A 17,936-nucleotide genomic window follows, 5' to 3' on the forward strand; every position below is an offset into this window, starting at 1 on the left:
AGAGAAATCCCTCAGCCCCTTCCACCCTATGACGACACAGCAAGAAAATGGCTGTCTGTGAACCAGGAAGTGGGCTCTCACCAGACACTGAATCTGTTGGCACCTTGGTCTTGGACTTCCTGGCCCCCAGAACTGTGAGAAATAAATTTCCGTTGTTTATAAGCCACCCGGTCTTTAGTATTTCTGTTCCAGAAGCCCAAATGGACTAAGACAGCCTACTATGTGCCGAGCACTGTGTTGAGCGCCAGGAACAGAGAAATGGCTGAAAGACACAGCTCTTGGACTCTGGGAGTCTGCATGGCAGACCAACCCCTATCAGACGGGACAGGGGGATGCGGGGAACCCACAGGAGGGCTCTGAATGGAGGGGCCGGGGAGCAGAGAGAGATTCCATGCAGAAAACAGAAATGCAGGGTTGCGGAGGGAGTGGCCAGCCCATCCTGGGCATCATGCCCAAACTCCTTGCAATGAAAGGACCTCCTCCACTGTGTATCTGCACCTAGCACAAAGTCACAGTGACCTTTGCGGTCCCCTCTTCTCAACCTTTTTCTCTCTTCCACACATTAACAGCAATGCGTGAGTCAGTTGTTCAGAGCCTGAAAAAAAATCGGATTCTGGGAAACCCACACGGGCTTGAATTCCGGAATTCTGTCCGGAGCCCTGAAGGAGTGGCATCCATACTTGGCCTTGGATTTGTCTCTCCATCTGGAATCATTATAATAACAGGTCATGGCTCAGGTGCATAATACATATACAGGGGGCACTGTGGTACCCAGTCTAGATGAGCCTATCATTTAATACATACAAAATCCTCATGAGGTTGGAACTACTATTCTCCAGCTCTTCGAAGATGAGGCGCAGAGAGGTTAATTAACTTACCCAAGGCCACCCAGCAAGGAGGTGGCAGAGCCTCCATTCCAGCTCTGGCTGACTCCAGCATCCTTCATTTTAACCCTCTGAGCTCTGCGAGCATTTGCCTGACATTGCTGGAGGCAAGTCCCCTCCTTTCCACTTTCAAAAAATACCATCAAGGGCCCCTGGGTGGCTCAGTTGATTAAGCGTCTGCCTTTGGTTCAGGGTCCTGGGATCGAGTCCCAGGGTTGGGCTCCCTGCTCAGCTTCGGGGAGCCTGCTTCTCCCTCTCCTTCTGATGCTCCCCCTGCTTGTGCTCGCGCTCTCTGTCAAATAAAAAAATAAACAACATCTTAAAAAAAAAAAAGAAAAAAGAAAAGGAAAAGAAAACTACCAGCAAAGGGGAGTTAGTTACCACCTGACACAGCTCGCTCACTACTCTAACATTCTCTCCGTTTACACCAGCTACTCAGGAAATTAGAGCAAATCCTATTTTTAGACGCTGTGGTTCAAAGACAGTGATGTATTGGTTAGTGACTTGTTCTACGAACGTAGCTTGGAGGTGTTACCTGATCTTAAGTAACAGATAGTCTCTTACATCACTGTTTTGGTCTTTATAATTTATTTCAAAGATTGCTTTGTTTCTTCGTTCTCCTCCATGAGTCCTGCAACAGATTTGGGCCAAGAAACGGTAAGATTTGAGCTGAAATAGAGGGTGCAGAGAGAGGAGGAGGCTCTTCCCTGAAACCTTATACACAAATGACGGCCAGGCTAAGGAGTGCGCAGAGCAGGTCCTTAGCAAAACTTAGAGTTTGCCCAATGGTTGGGTCTAGAGGAAGTGGACTATGTCTCTTTCTGCAAAACCTGTGTGGGTGGTTTAGACAAAAATCCTACACCTTTACGACTTACTTTTTATAGCGAATCCCAGTCTCTTGGTTTCAAAGGCCAACAATGGGGCTCTACAATGTTCGGAGGGCGCCCTGGCAACCCCAAGAATTAGGCAAGGGCGGAAAAAGCAGAACCAGCCCCCCTCCCACCCACGTGGTGTCATATGCTCTCTGACCAAGGTGGCCCCAGAGAGCGGTGGGGGAAAGGTGGGTCAACGGAACATCATATGGGGGAAAACAACCCTGTCTCCAGAGCCCCCAGTTTTCACTGTTATGATATGCCACGATGTTCTGTTCTTATATGTTTGTATGATTCTAACATCACAGCTGTGTATTTACAGACTGTTCCATCCTCAAGGTGTTTTCCAATCCATAATTTTCCCAAGAACCCTAGGAAGTAGGCAGGGAAGACATTATTAGTCCTTTTGTGAATGATGAAGCAGACTCGAAAGAGTGAGTAACCAACCCAGGACACTTGCCTAGCACTTGCACTTCACCTGCTTGATTCCAAGCCTGGGGCTCTTTCCATTTCTCCCTGAGCCCAATGCCTATTCCTGAGCTGGGGTTAGGGAGGGGGCAGGGAAGAGTGGGCTGTGGTGCAGGTGGACTGGGGGTAGTTGGAGATCAATAGCACTGTCCTCAGACCCCCACCACCTTGCAGTGGGTTCGTTGGCCAGGTATCAGTCCCTAGATCTCCTCCAGGAGGAGGTTTGTCCCCCAGGCAGCGCAAGAGGGTTCTGAGATGGGGAGGGACGAGGAGGACACGGGAAAGGTACCGAGTCTGCCATTTGGAATTGTGCTGGTGACTGGGCGGCAGGGGCCAGAAGAGCCTAGCCTCTACCGTGAGCTTGCTGTGTACCCTTGGACGGAGGATTTCATCTCTCTGGGTCTCAGTTTTCCCATCTCTAAATGGACTAAGTCCTAATACCGATCACCTGAAGTTGTTGTTAAGCATTAATGGGAACTGTGCCTGGCGCTTAGTAAGGACTCAACAGTTGTTGGCAATCAATATTCGTTATTATTCAGATCACTTCTCCTCACTAATAAAAAGCAGCAGCTGCCATGAATTGAGTATTTACTGGTCTTTACCTCATGTAATCCTCACGACTCCAGAGGGCTGGTGTTCTTTACGCCCCATGTTGTAGACGTGAAACAGAGGCTCAGGGAGGTGACAGCTTCTTGAGACAGAGCCCAGGTGTGAACCTAGATTGCCTGCACCTTTAAGCCCCAGTACTGCCTCTGTCCTCCAGGAGCAGACACTCTGGGAATGCTTTGTTCCCGATGGGGTTGGGCAGGCTGGAAGTGTGACATCAGTAGTCTCTGTACCCCAGGCAAAGGAATGACTTGGTCTTCTAGGGAGACACAGGAACAGTGGGAGAAGGGAAAGCATCAGAGCAGGGCTCGTCCAATGGTAACTGGGTGAGATGCACAAATCCCCAACCCCGTACGCTTTCTACTGGACCAGTAGGGTAACTACATCTGGGATTGTTGGGGGTGGGGACAGCTGGGGGTCCAGCCTTAGCGAGGGATTCATGAGTTGCATTTGCCAGACCCTCCCTATCTCCCGACACAGAATGGAGTCCATGGGATGATTCGCTTATGTGCCAACCGCCTTTACATGTAGGTATAGAAAACAGATTGGGGGAACTACATCAAGACCTTAATAATCATTACCTCTGGGTGGTGGGAATAGGGTTGGTTTGCTTTCCTTCATGAATGTTTTAGTATTTTCTGAAATACCTACATTAGACAAGAATTAATTTTATAATTGGAAAAACAGCATGTTCTAATTAAAGAAATGCAGATGCGAATTCTCATTGCTAGTCCTAGCAAAGATTAGGCCACATTAGAGCTTCTCCTTCAGTGCCGAGCTTAACAGATACTGGTTTGGGAGTCAGAAGGTCCAGGGTCCAGCTCCCAAACTTTCTAGTTCTGCTGACTTGGGTGAACTTAACTCCCGGGGCCCCAAATCTCTCATCTGAAAAATGGAGTTGGAACTAGCTGCCTCCTAGGGTTGTTTCCATGACTTAATGAGATGATGTATTTGAAACTACATTGGCCAGGTGCCTGGCATTTAGGAGACTGGCTCAGTGGTGGTTCTCGTGAGAGCAGCTCCCTTCCCAGAGATTTGCAGGACATCCTTTGAAGGTGGGCAACATCTATCATCCCCACTTTACAAATGAGGCTACAAGAGGTTCAGAGGGGTGCTGAGACCCAAGGTCACAGAGCTCAGACGGAATCTTCTGCAACCGGCTCAGAGACGGTAAGTGACCAGCCCAGGGTCACACAGCTTAAACCTCCTTCCTGTTAAAAGGAACACACTAAACACCAACAAACAAAGCTGCCCTTTCGGGGGTGTCTACTCTAACACAGCTCGGCGGCAGCAGCAAATCCTCTGCCATTTATCGAGCGCTTCCTCTATGCCAGCCGCATGGCACTTCGCATGTCAATCGGCTCGGTTAATTCTCTAAACCACCCCCGGACGCGGGTCCGCGAGCCCATTCTAGAGACGAGCACAGCGAGGCCGGGAGGCCTGGCCCCGGGCGGCCCGGCTCGGCGGGCGGCTGCGGGAGGGCCAGGTGGCGCGCAAGGAGTTAAGCGCAGGCAGTGCTGTGGCTCCGCGCGAGGAGCGCGCCCGGTCGAGGCGCGCTGCTGGCGGCGGCGGCGGCGGGCGGCGGCGGCGGCGGCTGCGCTCGGAGCTCGGGGCCGGAGGCTGGAAGTCCGGGCAGCGAGCGAGGCAGCGCGGGAGGCGGCGAGCGCCAGGCGAGGCGGCCGGAGCCCCGCGCCCAGCCTCCGCCCGCGCCCGGCGCGCCCCGGCCCTCGCCACCCCCCGGGCCGGGTGGCCGCAAGGGGCCTCGTCGCGCGGCGCGGCCGCCCCCCCCCCGCCCCCCCGCAGTGCCGCCCGGGCGCCAGGCTCGCGGGAGCCCGGCTTCCACTTCGCGCCGCCGCCCGCCTCCCCGGCTCGCCGGCTGGCGTCGCCACCGCCTCCTCGTCCCCGGCCGCCGCTGTCGCCGCTGCTGCAATCCAGGACGCCACACTCTTGCACTTTCCCGCTGGCGGCGCGCAGGGTGCCCCCTGGCACCAGCCCCGGGGAGCTAGCCGCCCCCGCCCCGCGCCCCCGGGCCCGGCCGGAGCAGGCTTGGTGGCGAGGAAGGAAATCCGGACTCCGCTTTGCTGGATGCCACTGCAGCAGCGGGCAGCCGGGAAGGCGCCCACAGAGCGGGCGCGCCGAGCGGGACGCGCGAGTCGCCGAGGGGGACCCCGGCGCCTGCGGGGCTCCGCTGGCAGAGTTTGCAAGTGGCCGAGACCCCCTCAGGTAAGGGCCGAGGCGCCCGGGGCCGGGGAGAAGGGCTCCGGGAAGGGGAGCGGGGGAGTGGGGGGGGGGGGTGGCGAGCTGCCGCCAAAGGATTCCTGTCCCCGATCTGGGCTTCCAGGTCCAGCCGCTTCCGCGCAGGCTGGGGGCTCAGCGCCCGGGGCCAGGTGAGGAAGGAACCCGGAGTGGCGACAGCCCAGCGCCGGGTAAATGACAAACTTTCTCTCCTCTGGAGGAGGGTGGGACGTTCCGGCTCAGCCAGGCGTCCTTCCTGCGGGCATCCCGCTGGGTCCCCAAAGGCAGGCACTCGAGGCTTCTCAGGCTGAGCTGGGCCAGGGGCAAGGCGGTGGGCCCCTTTAATGTAATTCATGAATTCCCCCTTATTCGGCCGGTTCAGAGTTGGGGGCGGGGGGGGGGGGAGAAGGAGCCCGCCGTATTTTCAAGTTGGCTTTAGGAGGTGCTTGTTGGGGTGATACCCCGGTGCATGCGGTTTCTTGACACTGGAGACGGCTTCCAGGGCTGCCCAGGGGATGGGCTTTGTGTGGAGTGCTTTGCAGGCTTGCTTATGTCCATTGCGTGTGTGTGTGTGTGTGTCAGGAGGGGGAGAAAGAACTGGGGACAGGGGGCCCCACTCAGACTGCCTCTATCCAAGCTCTTCCCTCAGCCTCAAGTGGCATCGCTGGAGCCGACTCACCTCCATGGCAGAGACACTAGGTAAGGTGAGGATCACCTCCCATACCTGCAGCTCCTGAAATGAGCGAAAGATTTGGGGCAGGTTACCTGGGCCCCTTAATGAGACCATTCAGAGCCTGGGGAGGGACCAGCTTTGTGCAGGAAAGGGGCTGGAATGGACAGCTGGATAGAGGCTCCTGGCATCCTCATCTGCAGCTCGGAGTGTGGGTAGTCCCCACACACGCCAGGTCCCTAGAGGCTCTGCAGAGCCCAGCAAATAGCTCATGAGTTTGGCCAGATTATGGCCCTCCTAATGAGAAGCATGCTCCAAAGAGGTCACCTGGTCTCTGAGCCGCCCCTGTGGTCACAGCCTCCTCGATGGCATCGTGCTTTCTCACGGGGGATGCAGCCTAGGGTTGGGGTCATCTCGATGGACTGGTTGGTCAGTAAGGCAGGCAAGGGAAATGCCTCTGACCGTGACTTGAAGGTTGGAAATAGTCTGCCGGTCCTGCTTGGGCTGGGTATCTGCCTCTGGGGAATAATGGCATTGCTGTGAGGTTCTGGGACAGTTCTTGAGGTACGAGGTAGGAGCCTCCGGACCTTCTGCCCTTGCTTAGGATTCTGACTTGGGGCCGTGCTAGGAGCTGCTTCCCTAGACTGCTGAGACCTGAGGTCAGAGGCTGGTGCTTGATGTCCTGGGGAAACCTCATCTCTGGGTCAGAAGACTGAGCTTCAAGACCACTGTCAATGTGCTGTGTGACTTTGGGCAAATCGCTAGACCTCTCTGGGCTCCAGTTGCTCCTTCTGCAAAATGAAGAGATTTCATGTGTCTTCAGAGGTCCCAGTTCAGACACTCGTCAGCCCTGAGCGATCGTCACAGAGGAGATTTTCAAAATCCTGAAATATAGTTTAGTGTTTAAGAGGCATGGGACTCAGATGCATCTGAGTTGGACCAGTCACTTCACCCTCCTAAGCTCAGTGGGCCTCTGTAAGCTAGGAAGTTCACAGTTTCTGTTAGGAAGAGTGTTGCGGGTGGCGGGGGGGAGGGGGCACTAACTGAGATGGTGCTTGGAAAGTGCTTAGTGTAGAGTCCGGTGAAGACTGGCTCTCCACGGACATGGGTATGCAGGAGCAGGGCTGTCTGTTTTGTGTGGGAGCATGCGGGTGCTGTTTTCCCCAGGGAGGCGCTCCCTGTCCCACCTGAGTACCAGGTGATCCTGACTGGGGGGCAGGGCCCTTGTTCTCTCCAATCAGCTGACACCTGCCGTCCCCACCCCCTTGCTGCTTCCTCTTAAAAAGCTCTGCTGGGCCAGCAGCTCCAAGAGAGGAGCTCAGGGCGGTCAGGGAGGGCTGGATGCGCCCAGCTGCTGCGTTGCCATGACAACAGAAGGAGGAGGTAAGCTGTCTTCATGGCTCCAACTTTGCGGCTGTGTAGGGACCCAGGGCCGAGAAGTTCAGCGTGTCTGGGTGTCAGGCACCCAGGGTGCTGAGGCTGTTGGAGCAGGCAGAGCTGCTCTTCCATACAGGAACAGCTGTGCTAGGGAAAGCAGGGTGTGGGGGTGTGTGTGTGTGTGTGTGTGTGAGTGAGATAAGGCAGAGGGTTGCCGAGGTTGTGGGGAAAGGCAGTAGCTTGTGGTCAGTCTTACTTCTTTCTGAGTGCTTCTGAGGCTTGGGATCTCTGTGTCCCTCCCCAAACCAGGTTCCCCTGGGTCCATGCTGAATCCGCGGGGTGGGGGTGGCGGGGAAGGCAGACCTCATCTTGGCTGACGCAGAGTGAGTTACCGGGCGTTACCGGGCGTGCAGGCGGGGACTGGGGCAGAAGCAGTTTGGCCAGGTGCTGGCTCAGTCTGTGGGCCGGACTTCTAGGACTCTGAGGAAATGAACGGTTTGCTCTCTTGGTGGAGTAGGATGTGCGTGTGTGCCGGGGCACGTGCGTAAATGAGTGCATTCTCACGCAGGTCCGTGCACATGTGTTCATAGGAGCCGGACTTACGTAAAAACCTTACGCGTGTGCGCACACATGTGAATAGGGTCAGTCTGGGTGTGCACTTGGGACACTGTGGATTTCTGAGTGTGTGTGTGCGCGCGCTCCCGTGTTTGCGAGGGAACGTGTGCCTGTGTGAGTCAGAGCAACTGTGGGTATGCGTACGCGCTTGCGAGTGTTTGGCAGCTGGCTGAATGTGAGCTGGATGTGTGTCTGTGTCAGGTAGGCGTGTAGTTGCACAGCTGCATCCGTGTGTCCGGGGGGCTCTGCGTGCCACAACCCGTGTCCGAGAGGCTGGGCAGGCCTGTCTGGGCACCTGCTTCCGCAGCTGTGCGAGCCGTCTGCACGTGTCTGTGTGGGCGTGTGTGAGCGCCCGCATGCGCGTGCAACGCCGTGAGCGTGAACTTGTGGTATGTGCTTCCAGCCTCCCTGTTTTTCAGTGTACCTCTGTGCCTGTCTGTGCCCCTGTATGCACAGCATTGCACACTCGCTTGTCTCTGCGTCTGCGCGGGGACCTGTTTGTAACCTCTGCGCGCGTCTCTGTGTCGCTGTGTGTTTCTGGGGGTGTATTCCTGTGTGTACGGCAGGGGGAGCTTTCTGTGCATCTCCGTGTATGTACCTGTGTCTCTGACCACGCGTGCCTGGCTTGTAGCGTTGCACACTTGATTGTATCTCCTTGTGCGTGTTTCTGAGTATTGGTATCTGGTGTGTTGGTTGCTCTGCACGTTGGAGTGTGTCTCCATGCGCGTGTGTCTCTGAATGTGTGTTTGTGGGGGTTGCAGTGTAACTTTTGTGCACGTCTCCTGTGTGTGAGTGTGTGCGTGAGTGTGTGCGTGAGTGTGTGCATGTGCGCACCTGCAGTATGTTTGCCTGTCTGTGGGGCGGTATGACTTCTGTGCATGTCGCGTGTGTGTGTGTGTTTCTGAGCATGTGCGTCTCTGCGGGTGAGTCTGAGTGTCCATAGACGTGCAAGCGCGTGTCGGGGGACGTAGGCTGAGAGCTTCCCAACAGAAAACCTCTCTGAACCTTTAAAACCACTCTTCGCCCCACTGCTCGGGTCAGGACTGTGTTCATGCTGTGCCCTCGCCGAGAGTTGATTCGGGGATCTGTGCCAGCTCCAAGCAGGTTGTCGGGATGTTGCATGTGCATTTTTCCAAAAGGGCCTTTGCTCTGAAGCCCGTGGACCCCCTTCCCCGCCCCCAGCTCCCTCACCACCCGCAGCACCTCAAGCCTCTCTCGCCAAAAGCCTGCGCTCAGGACAGTTGCTGAACAGGCTCACAGATGTTAAGAGCGCAGGTATAATTTTAGGCAGAAGGTCTGAAAATAGGCAGCCTAGGACGTGTTGAACATCTCGACAGCAGTGCTCCTAATTAGGAGCAACTTGTTTTCCTTAAATAAACAAATCAAGTGAGGAAAGAAATTGCCCGAGATTAATGGCTCCCCGGAGCAGGTCCAGATGTTGGGAAGATGGGGACAGGGTCCCCGAGGACTGCAAGTGTTCGTACTCGGGGTCTTTTCTAGATTTTGACCAAATGCTGATGAGGCCGAGGGGCCGAAGAGGAACCTGGTGAGGAGGGCAGGGTCGGTGTGGGCCCCCTTTCCAAGGTGCGGCTAGGGTTTGGGTTATTGGGGTGGAGGCCTCTCTGGCCCTCATTGCTCCCTCCTCCCTGCACCCCTACTCTCGGCTGTGGGACTTTGCCATTTTTCTCACTCAAGGGGCAGCAGGGTTTATGCCCCTGATCCTCCACTGTGGGTTTGGCCCGGTGATTGGCTTTGGTCTTTAGTGTGAGATGGAAGTGACCTTGGGTTGGTTCCAAACTTCAGTCTCGAGGGGCCCCACCTGTTTCTGCCATGGCTGGGGAAGAGCCCCCTCAGCCTGGCCCCAGAACAAACACGTGTCCAACCACCCTGAGCCCGAACCTCAACACAGAGCCTAGCTCAGCCAAGCCCCTGCCGGCCGCAAATAGGTTAGCGAGAGAAATGCTCCTTATTGTGTGTTCCTGAGGTTTTCTGGTTGTTACGCAGCGTTGTTGTACTTCTGGCTAGCCAGTGCAGTGACCAGAAGTGCACATGTCCTCCCGTTTGGCCCGGGTGTTCATTCAGAGCTGCCTAATGAACACCTGTACTTCTCAGCATGGGGATATCCCCCGTCCCTACCTTGCTTTCTGCTCATCCCAACGTCAGCAGTGATGATGATGATCATGTGTATATGTTTTTGGAGGGCTTACCAAACTCCATGCCTCATGCCTTGGAGGCAGTTTCTGTTCCTGTCTAACGTTGTAATCTGTGAGGCTCAGAGAGGGGAGCTGGCTGGTCCCATCACACAGCCCAGAAGAGGCCTAGCTGGGGTTGCACCCAGATCACCCGATGTCAGAGACCATGTTTTTATCCATGATGTCCTTTTGCCCCAAGGCCTAGGCATGTTTTAGCAGAACGGACAGCGTAGCATATATTTGGCATTTTCCGCTTACCTTGCCTGGAGTTTGGATAGGCAGGAATGAATCGTGTCATAGAACTGGGAAGTGTCTGTCTAGACCGAGGGACGATTCGCTCATTCATTCATTTGTGGACATATTCATTCAACATCAGTGATTCCTGATGATCGGTATTTGCTCAGAACCTTCTAATTGTCCTGTTGTGTGTGGGGCGCTGAAGGTACCCATGGGAGAGACCCCAATTCTGTCCTCAGGAGCTTACGGTTTGGGGAGGAAGAAGGAGGCAGATTAGCCTGGGATCCAGTCCAGTCTTGACCCCTTCCTGGGAGCGGCTTCAACCCTCCTGGACTGCTGGAGGATCATAGGAGGTCATGTTGACCAAGCTCTTCACGCGGTGCCTGGCACACAGGAAGTCACAATAAACAGGAGCCCCTTCTTCCTCCTCTTCTTTCTCTTCCTCCTCCTCCTTATGGAGGAGACAGTTGAATGTCCTAGCCAGAGCGATGCCGAGATGGGAGAAAGCAGGACTCACGGGATCCCAGAGAGGGTGATAACCATCCTGTTTTGTCTGAAACTGTGAGGTTTTTCAGGATGCAGGATTTCGTGCTAAAACCAGGAGAGTCCCATGCAAACCAGGAAAAGTTAATTACCTCAGTCCTAGAAGAGGTGTTGGACCTCACTTGGAATGACTTAGAACAGGGCTTGGTAAACTGTGGCCCACAGGCCGAGTCTAGTCCATTGCCTGCTTTTATAAATAAAGTTTTATTGGGACACAGGCATAGCCATTCATGTATATATTGTCTATGACTGCTTTCCGGTTGTAACTGCAGAGCTGAGTAGTTGTGGGGGGTTGTAGACCCAGAGAAGGGAAGAGACGCCCCAAGGCCATTCAGCTAGTGGGAAGCAGGTGACTGTGGTCTTAATACCTGGAAATCTGGGAGGGCAGCTATGTCCCCCTCTCAGCCCCAACTCCAGCAAATGGATCCTGGAGCCCCAGACAGCAGGAGGGCCTGACCCAGCATACTTCTCATGTCTAGGCATTCAAGTTTCTAGCTCATTTCCCAGATATTGTTATGGTTTGCTGATTCCTTTAAATTCTCCGTGTGATCTCATGAGTACAAGGGGAAGGGAAGAGCCTCTGGATGGGAATTGAAGGATCTAGGTCCCCACTTTGCCACCCATTGACTTTGTGGCCTTGAGCAAGTCTCTTTCCCATCCCCTCCCCCCCCAATGATGGCTAGCACTGGTCTGTGGGCGAGGCTGCATGCTGGGTGGGCATGAGTGACTGTAGGTGGCCAGGGAGTCCCCCTCTAGGACGCTGATCTGCAGATAATGCTCATGGGTCTGGGGCACTGGGGCTGTGTGCACTGGGCTCTGGCTTTGCAGATTCAGTCCCTGAACCTCCAGGAAGCTGGGGCCACACGACATTTGCCATGATAAACTGTAGAATTATCTGGAGGTGGCAGACTACTCATGTTTCTACTTCTCTTGGACTGTGTCCCCAAGGTGAGCCCCACTGCGCCAAAATGGCCCTGATGTCTCCCCCACAAAGTGTCCATTGACAAGCCACTGGCCTGGGTTCTTCATAGTTTGAATGCCTACCTCACGGACAGGGAGAAAATCCAGAATCTCTGGAGCAATCAAAGTTGCTTTCGTTTCCATAAAGCTCTAAAGTCTATCACCATAATAACTGCAGACCCTTTGTCCTGGAAACTCAACTATATATATATATAAATCAGAACAAGAAGTTCATCCCATTTAATTGCCACACTGTCCATATCAGAAAAGAGCCAACATTTCTCGCTCAGAGCATATTTACTCTTAGTTTGCACACCATTCCGATAAGGTCAGTGACCTGGCTTCTCCAGGTTTGCAGGCCTTAGGGGGAGCAAATCAGACCTGTGTGGGATGGTAGAGAAAGCAGAGTGCCCATAGCCAGGAGCAACAATTGACAGCCTGAGAACAAGGCTACGGAGGAAGAGATTCTCAAAAGAAGCACAAGGGGCGCCTGGCTGGCTCAGTGGGTGATCTCGGGGTCGTAGGTTCGAGCCCTACGTTGGGGGTAGAGATTACTTAATAAATAAAGTCTTTAAAGTAAGCATGGAAACAAAAGAATCACAGCCCAGTGGGGAATTTAGCACAGGGGTCAAATGCCTCCCTCATCCCACTAGCTTCTGCTCATCTCAGTATTACAGAACTGTGTGCAGTATTCTAGAACTGCAACAATGTTGGCTCGTGTGTTGGCACCGAAGAACTAAGAATGGATGAACTCCATTCAGTAGGCAGGGTGAAGGGTCAAGAATAATTCATTGGGTAAATATTTTGTTCCCCATGGTTACACAGATACATGTTTCTGTGTCTGATGCCTCGGATGTCCGAAAATTCGCTTATGTGGAACTCGTTGTTTCTCACAGTGTTGAGTAAGTCACATTTTATTGCCCCTAGAAGAGTATCTGGCACATGGCAGGCCCTCAAGGGATGAACATGGTTTGCAATCAGGCAAATCTGGGTTCAGAGGCCAGCCACTTCACAACAGCCGCACAACCCATCTCTGGCCTCAGTGTTCTCATCTGTAAAATGGAGACACCTGCAGATGAGCTAAAGCTGCTGCTGAAAACCAAAGCCCCTCTGTGCTTGGTGTCTGGCTTATGATGTTTGCCTTCCGCCTTGTGTATCTCATTGGAGAGCCAGCCACCTGCAGAAACCAGGCTGGCAGGAGCACTGAGATGCGGGGCTCAGGCTGTCCGGTGGCTAGTGTGCAGGAAGGCCCACCAGGACAGGGCACTGGGATGGACTTGGGTGACGAGCCAGCCTCGTAGATGCCACAGCCTCCAAGGAGTACAGCAGCGTCTTTATACACGTCCAGTAGCTTGCCTGACTCTGGTCCAGTTCAGGAGTGGGGACCAAGATCTTGGTCTGCACAGGTGAACAGGCTTGTGTTCAGATCTCAGCTCTGTCACTCACAAGCTGAGTGATCGCCAGCAAGTTGTTTGAGCTCACCATGCCTCCATTTCCCCATCTGTTAAACGAGCACAGTGATGCTTGCTGTGATGGGTTGTTAACGGGAATCCAGTGAGCTAATGCCCAGTGTATAAGTGAGTCGCAAGAATGATCATCTCAGCCAGAAGACAAGTCATTTTCTTGAATGGGCTTAACTCAGATTCCTTCTAGCGTTAAAGTATCCATGGGCCTCTGTTCAGGACCAGTGGGGAGATGAGTTTGCCAATTTCTGCATCTACCTCAAACCAGCTGGGAGGAGGTGGGGGTGGGGATCTCCGGAAAGTTTTCTCTTTGAACTTGAGCTTTCTCTTCCATTCAAAAACATACTTGGGCATCCATTCATTTATCCAACACTCCTTTATCGGGTGCCTACCTCGTACGAGCTTCTGTGTTCTGTGCTCGGCCCTGGAAGGTGACTCCAACTGACAAGCCATCCAACTGAAAGAAAGAGAGAGAAAGAGAGAGAGACCATCTAGAGAGGCACAGTCTAGAGTAGCAGAGCTGGGATTTGGACATGGATCCAAACCTAGAGCCCATACTCTGTTCTCTGCACAGCATGGTCTCATGGCTAGGGTGCCATGCACACCAGAAGGCAGACGTGCAAGCTGATTTTGAGACAAGCCAGGAGAGTATGGGTTGGGGCTTTGGATGCAGTAAAGGAAGTCCAGGTGTCGAGAGAACCATGGCATGCTGAGACCATGCCCTCCCATCCATCGAGGTTCACCCATTTGTTTGCTCAGCAGATTTTTATTGAGCACTTACTGTGTGCAAGCCCTGTGAAGACCGTGGAGGAAAAAACCAAGATGCTTTCCTGCATATAATTACAACTCAAAGTAACTGCCAGGAGGGGAAGTGTCTGACCCTGGGAGGGCACAAGTTAGGGCATTTGAAAAGACTGCCTCGAGACAGAGAAAAACGAGCTGATATCTGAAGGATGAGCAAGATAAACCAGGTGAAGAATGGGAAGACAGAGGAAGCAGCATGTGCAAAGGCCCTGGGGTGGGAAGGAGAGTGGCATGAACCAAGGACATGGACACTAGGGCTTTTAGTGGAGGGGAGGAGCTAGTACACAATGATGTGGACAATTCTCAGGGCCTTGTGTGCCCCATATGCGTTCTGCTCTTTATCCTTCTGGCAGTGGAAAGCCTTGTAAAGATTTTAAGCACAGAGGGTGAAATGATTCCATTAAACCCTGGTCAGAGCAACAAGAAAAAACTTGCACCCCCACATGAGGTGGGAGCCCATTGAAATCCCAACAAAGAGGGAGCTGAGCGGACAGCAGTGATTTCAGGATTTCAGCCTCATTATGCAAAACACACAGCCTTCCAAGGGAGAGGTGAGCTTGGGAAAAAAGAGTCAACAAATTAGTTTTTTAATCTGCTTTAAGTTGCTGAGATGCCCTGTCTTCCTTCCGTTGTCACCTGATGGCCTGCGGGCTATTTTAACTTTTATTAGAGAATTTTTTTTTTTAATTAAAGGAGTTTTTTTTTTCTTTTTGAAAAACAAATCCCAGCCGTGTTTTGATAAGATAGAATTAAAAATGGCACTGGGGAAATGCCACAGAAAGCTTTGATTTTTCTCCTTATGGCATCTGAACTGATTTAAATAATAATTATATATTTCATCTCGGTGCAGCCTCCCCTCCTCTCTTCCTGGCCTCCCCAACACACCACAGTGTACCAGCAGCTCTGAACATGTGCTGTTCCTAAAAACCCCAACTTTCAGCTCCTAGAGGCACAGGGACAGCTCAGTAAGAGACCTCTAAGATTTCTGACCCAACTGCTTTAGGTTTAGGGCAAATCTCAAATTCATGTGCTACCAATTCACAGCTGTGTGGCTTTGGGTAATTTACTTCAGTCCCCTTAGCCTCCAGTGACTTATGTAAAATGGAAATTAATGATGGTATTTATATTCTTCAGGATTCTTTTGGTTGTCAGAGACAGAAAACCCAACTTAAATATCGCTACACTCTTACTCTCAGGCATAAAGGGAATATATTGCCTCATGTAACCAGCATCCTAGCTTCAGATGTGGCTGGATCCAGGTGCTCAACAGTGTTACTGCTCGCTCGCTCTCTCTTCCTTCTTCACAGTTTTTTGACTCTCCTTTTCTCTATGTGGGCTTCCTACTCAGACTAGCTCTGGCTGTCTTCTTTTGAGCACAGATGCCCATCAGTAGCTCCATGTTTCCTTTTTTTTTTTTTAATTTTATTATTTATTTTTAAAGATTTTATTTATTTGACAGAGCGAGAGAGAGCGAGCACAAGCAGGGGGAGTGGCAGGCAGAGGGAGAGGGAGAAGCAGGCTCCCCACTGAGCAGGGAGCCCGACGACATGGAGCTCGATCCCAGGACTCCAGGATCATGACGTGAGCCAAAGGCAGACGCTTAACTGAATGAGCCATCCAGGCGCCCCAGTGGCTCCATGTTTCCATTGTGCCAGCTGCAATCCCAGCAAGTGCTGGAAGTGAGCCGTGGGGCCTCCTGGAACCAATCACCATGGCCCCACTCTAAGTCACACGACCCCTGGAGCCTTGTGGCAGGTGACTACTCTTTGCTGCTTCCTGAGTCACGAAGACTCATAGTGGGAGAGGGATGGGTCCTCAAAGAAAAATCAGGACCCAGTTAACCGAAGAAGGGGAAGCGAATGCTGCTCAGACTAAAATGACCTCTTGGCAGACTGTCTAGTCCCCGCCAATGCCGCGAGGCTGAAATGAGATCCAGCGTGCAAGGTGCTCAGTATGTGCGAACTCTTCTTAGCGCTGCCACGGTGATGATCATTACCGGCATGGTGATAATAGAGGCCAGGCAGGGGCTCTGCAAGTAGTTAGGGCAACGGGAGGCACCCCTGACCAGAGCTCTCAGCCTGGACATCCTGGTGACCACCGTGAGCCTTGGACCTGTCACTTCCCTTCCAGCTTTGGTTGCTGAAAGCCATTGTCCCCTAACAAGCCCCACCTCACGCGTCACTTCACCAGCTAAAAGCTGTGATGGCTCAAAGGAGGCTCGAGGCGTTGTATATCTGGGCCCCTCCAGGGGTAGGTGGGTCCTATGGGAGGGAGACAGGGCACAGGGACTGCAGTGAACCAGAGACCAGGTGCCTCGTCTACAGGGGCTCTTGCTTTTAGTCCCTGCCCACTGTTGCTGGGGAGTGCTGAGCCCTGGGTGGCCACGTTTCTCGATGATTTCTTCCAAGAGGATTCCAAGGTTTGATGCAAAATTCACCCGATTGTGAATGTTGGCCACCAATTCAGGTGATTTTAAAGCACAAGACTGACCAACCAAGCTTGTCTGTTGGGTTCATTCGGACCAATGTTATAAGGTCAGGTATCGCCAGGGTGGGGGATACAGAGCCTCTTTTGCCAATACTGTAGAGAGCTTGTGTTGTGGATGACCTCAGGAGACACACTGGCCCATTGTTCTAGAAACCTGGGTCATGTGCAGTGTGCTTTCAGCATCCCCTCGGATGGCTGTGAGGGGACCTTTTCACTCTGAGCTGCACCATTTGTAACAGGCTCTGTGGATTGGATGGACCTCGTTGAGAACGACCGCTTAGAAGGAGTTCATTTTGCCGCCTGAGATTATTAATGTTCTCTCTGATGTCCTGCTTCACACTATTGATTTCCTGGTATAAAACTTTCTCTGCAGAGGCTGAGAAGGTAATTCAGTGGCCATTCCTCCAGGTGAGGGAGGATTCAATCCTGGCTTCCACCCTCTGCTGTGTGACTGAGGGCAGGTCATTGTATCTCTCTGAGTCTCAGTGTTCTCATTGGCAAAATGGAGGTCCTTGGAGCTCCTGCCTCCTAAGGAGGTGTTAGGCACATAGTAGGTACTCAGTAAAGCTTAGCTTCTCTTGTACAAATGCAGCCCCAGCAACCTGGGGAGATGGTCATGTTCCTTATATGTACTGAGCACCCACTCTGTGCTAGGACCCCTTATCTGTGCAGTCTAGACCCAGCTCTCTGGGCCTGTTTTCCCTAGCTACTTTTTTTTTTTTTTTTTAAGAGAAGGAGAGGGAGAATCTTTTTTTAAATTCTATTTATTTTTTTAAAGATTTTATTTATTTTAGAAAGCGAGTATGTGTGAGTGGTGGGGGGAGGGACAGAGGGAGAGGGAAAGAATCTCAAGTAGACTCTGTGCTGAGTGCAGAGCCCGATGCAGGGCTTGATCTCGGGACTCTGAGATCATGACTTGAGCTGAAACCAAGAGTCGGACACTTAACCAACTGGGCCACCCAGGCACCACAGAGAGAGAGAACCTTAAGCAGTTTCCACGCCCAGCACGGGGCCCTATGAGGGGTCTTGATCTCACAACGCTGAGATCATGACTTGAGCCAAAATCAAGAGTCAGACACTTAAACGACTGAGCCACCCGGGCACCCCTCCCTAGCTCCTTAAACTCACCTTGTTCCCTTCTACCTCTGGGCCTTTGCACACCCTGTGCAATCTGCCCAGCATGCTTTTCCCTCTCTGTCTCTACCCTTCTTCACCTGGTGAATTGCAGCTCCTCCTTTGGATCTTGGCTGAAGCACTACTTTGGAGAATTCATCCAGGGCTCCCTTAGACCTCCCCTGCCATGAGCTCTCCAAACTCCAGATCATTTCCTCAGGGTTTGTGATTACAGCGCTGTGTGATGATTTAACTACCCTGTGTCGCCTCTACCAGGATGTCTGTTCTGGGTGGGGGTGGGGGGTCAGGAAGCTATTGAGCTCCCTTCTTGTGCTCACACTCCAAGCCTGCCACATGATGCAGCAAAAGGTTGTGGTTATTAACTGAAATGTAAAAAGGAGGGCTGAGGA

At 52.9% G+C, this 17,936-nt stretch overlaps 1 protein-coding gene across 4 annotated transcripts in view; it reads left to right on the forward strand.

The window, feature by feature from the left end:
* The first annotated feature begins 4,625 nt into the window (after positions 1-4,625).
* The window catches only part of WSCD2 (WSC domain sialate O sulfotransferase 2), a 111,657-nt gene continuing 98,346 nt past the window's right edge, over positions 4,626-17,936 (forward strand). The window contains exon 1 of one of the 4 annotated variants that reach the window (XM_081801955.1): positions 4,626-5,053. The gene's annotated coding sequence lies outside the window, so the exon portion shown is untranslated. Of the gene's footprint in view, positions 5,054-7,029; positions 7,119-17,936 lie in introns of those variants that run through there. The other 3 variants (XM_081801957.1, XM_006733161.3, XM_031027976.2) reach the window with 3 other exon arrangements.

The sequence above is a fragment of the Leptonychotes weddellii genome, chromosome 13 (genome assembly GCF_054177405.1).
Source record: "Leptonychotes weddellii isolate Sample4059 chromosome 13, ASM5417740v2, whole genome shotgun sequence".
In the NCBI taxonomy this organism is placed as follows: Eukaryota; Metazoa; Chordata; class Mammalia; order Carnivora; family Phocidae; genus Leptonychotes; species Leptonychotes weddellii.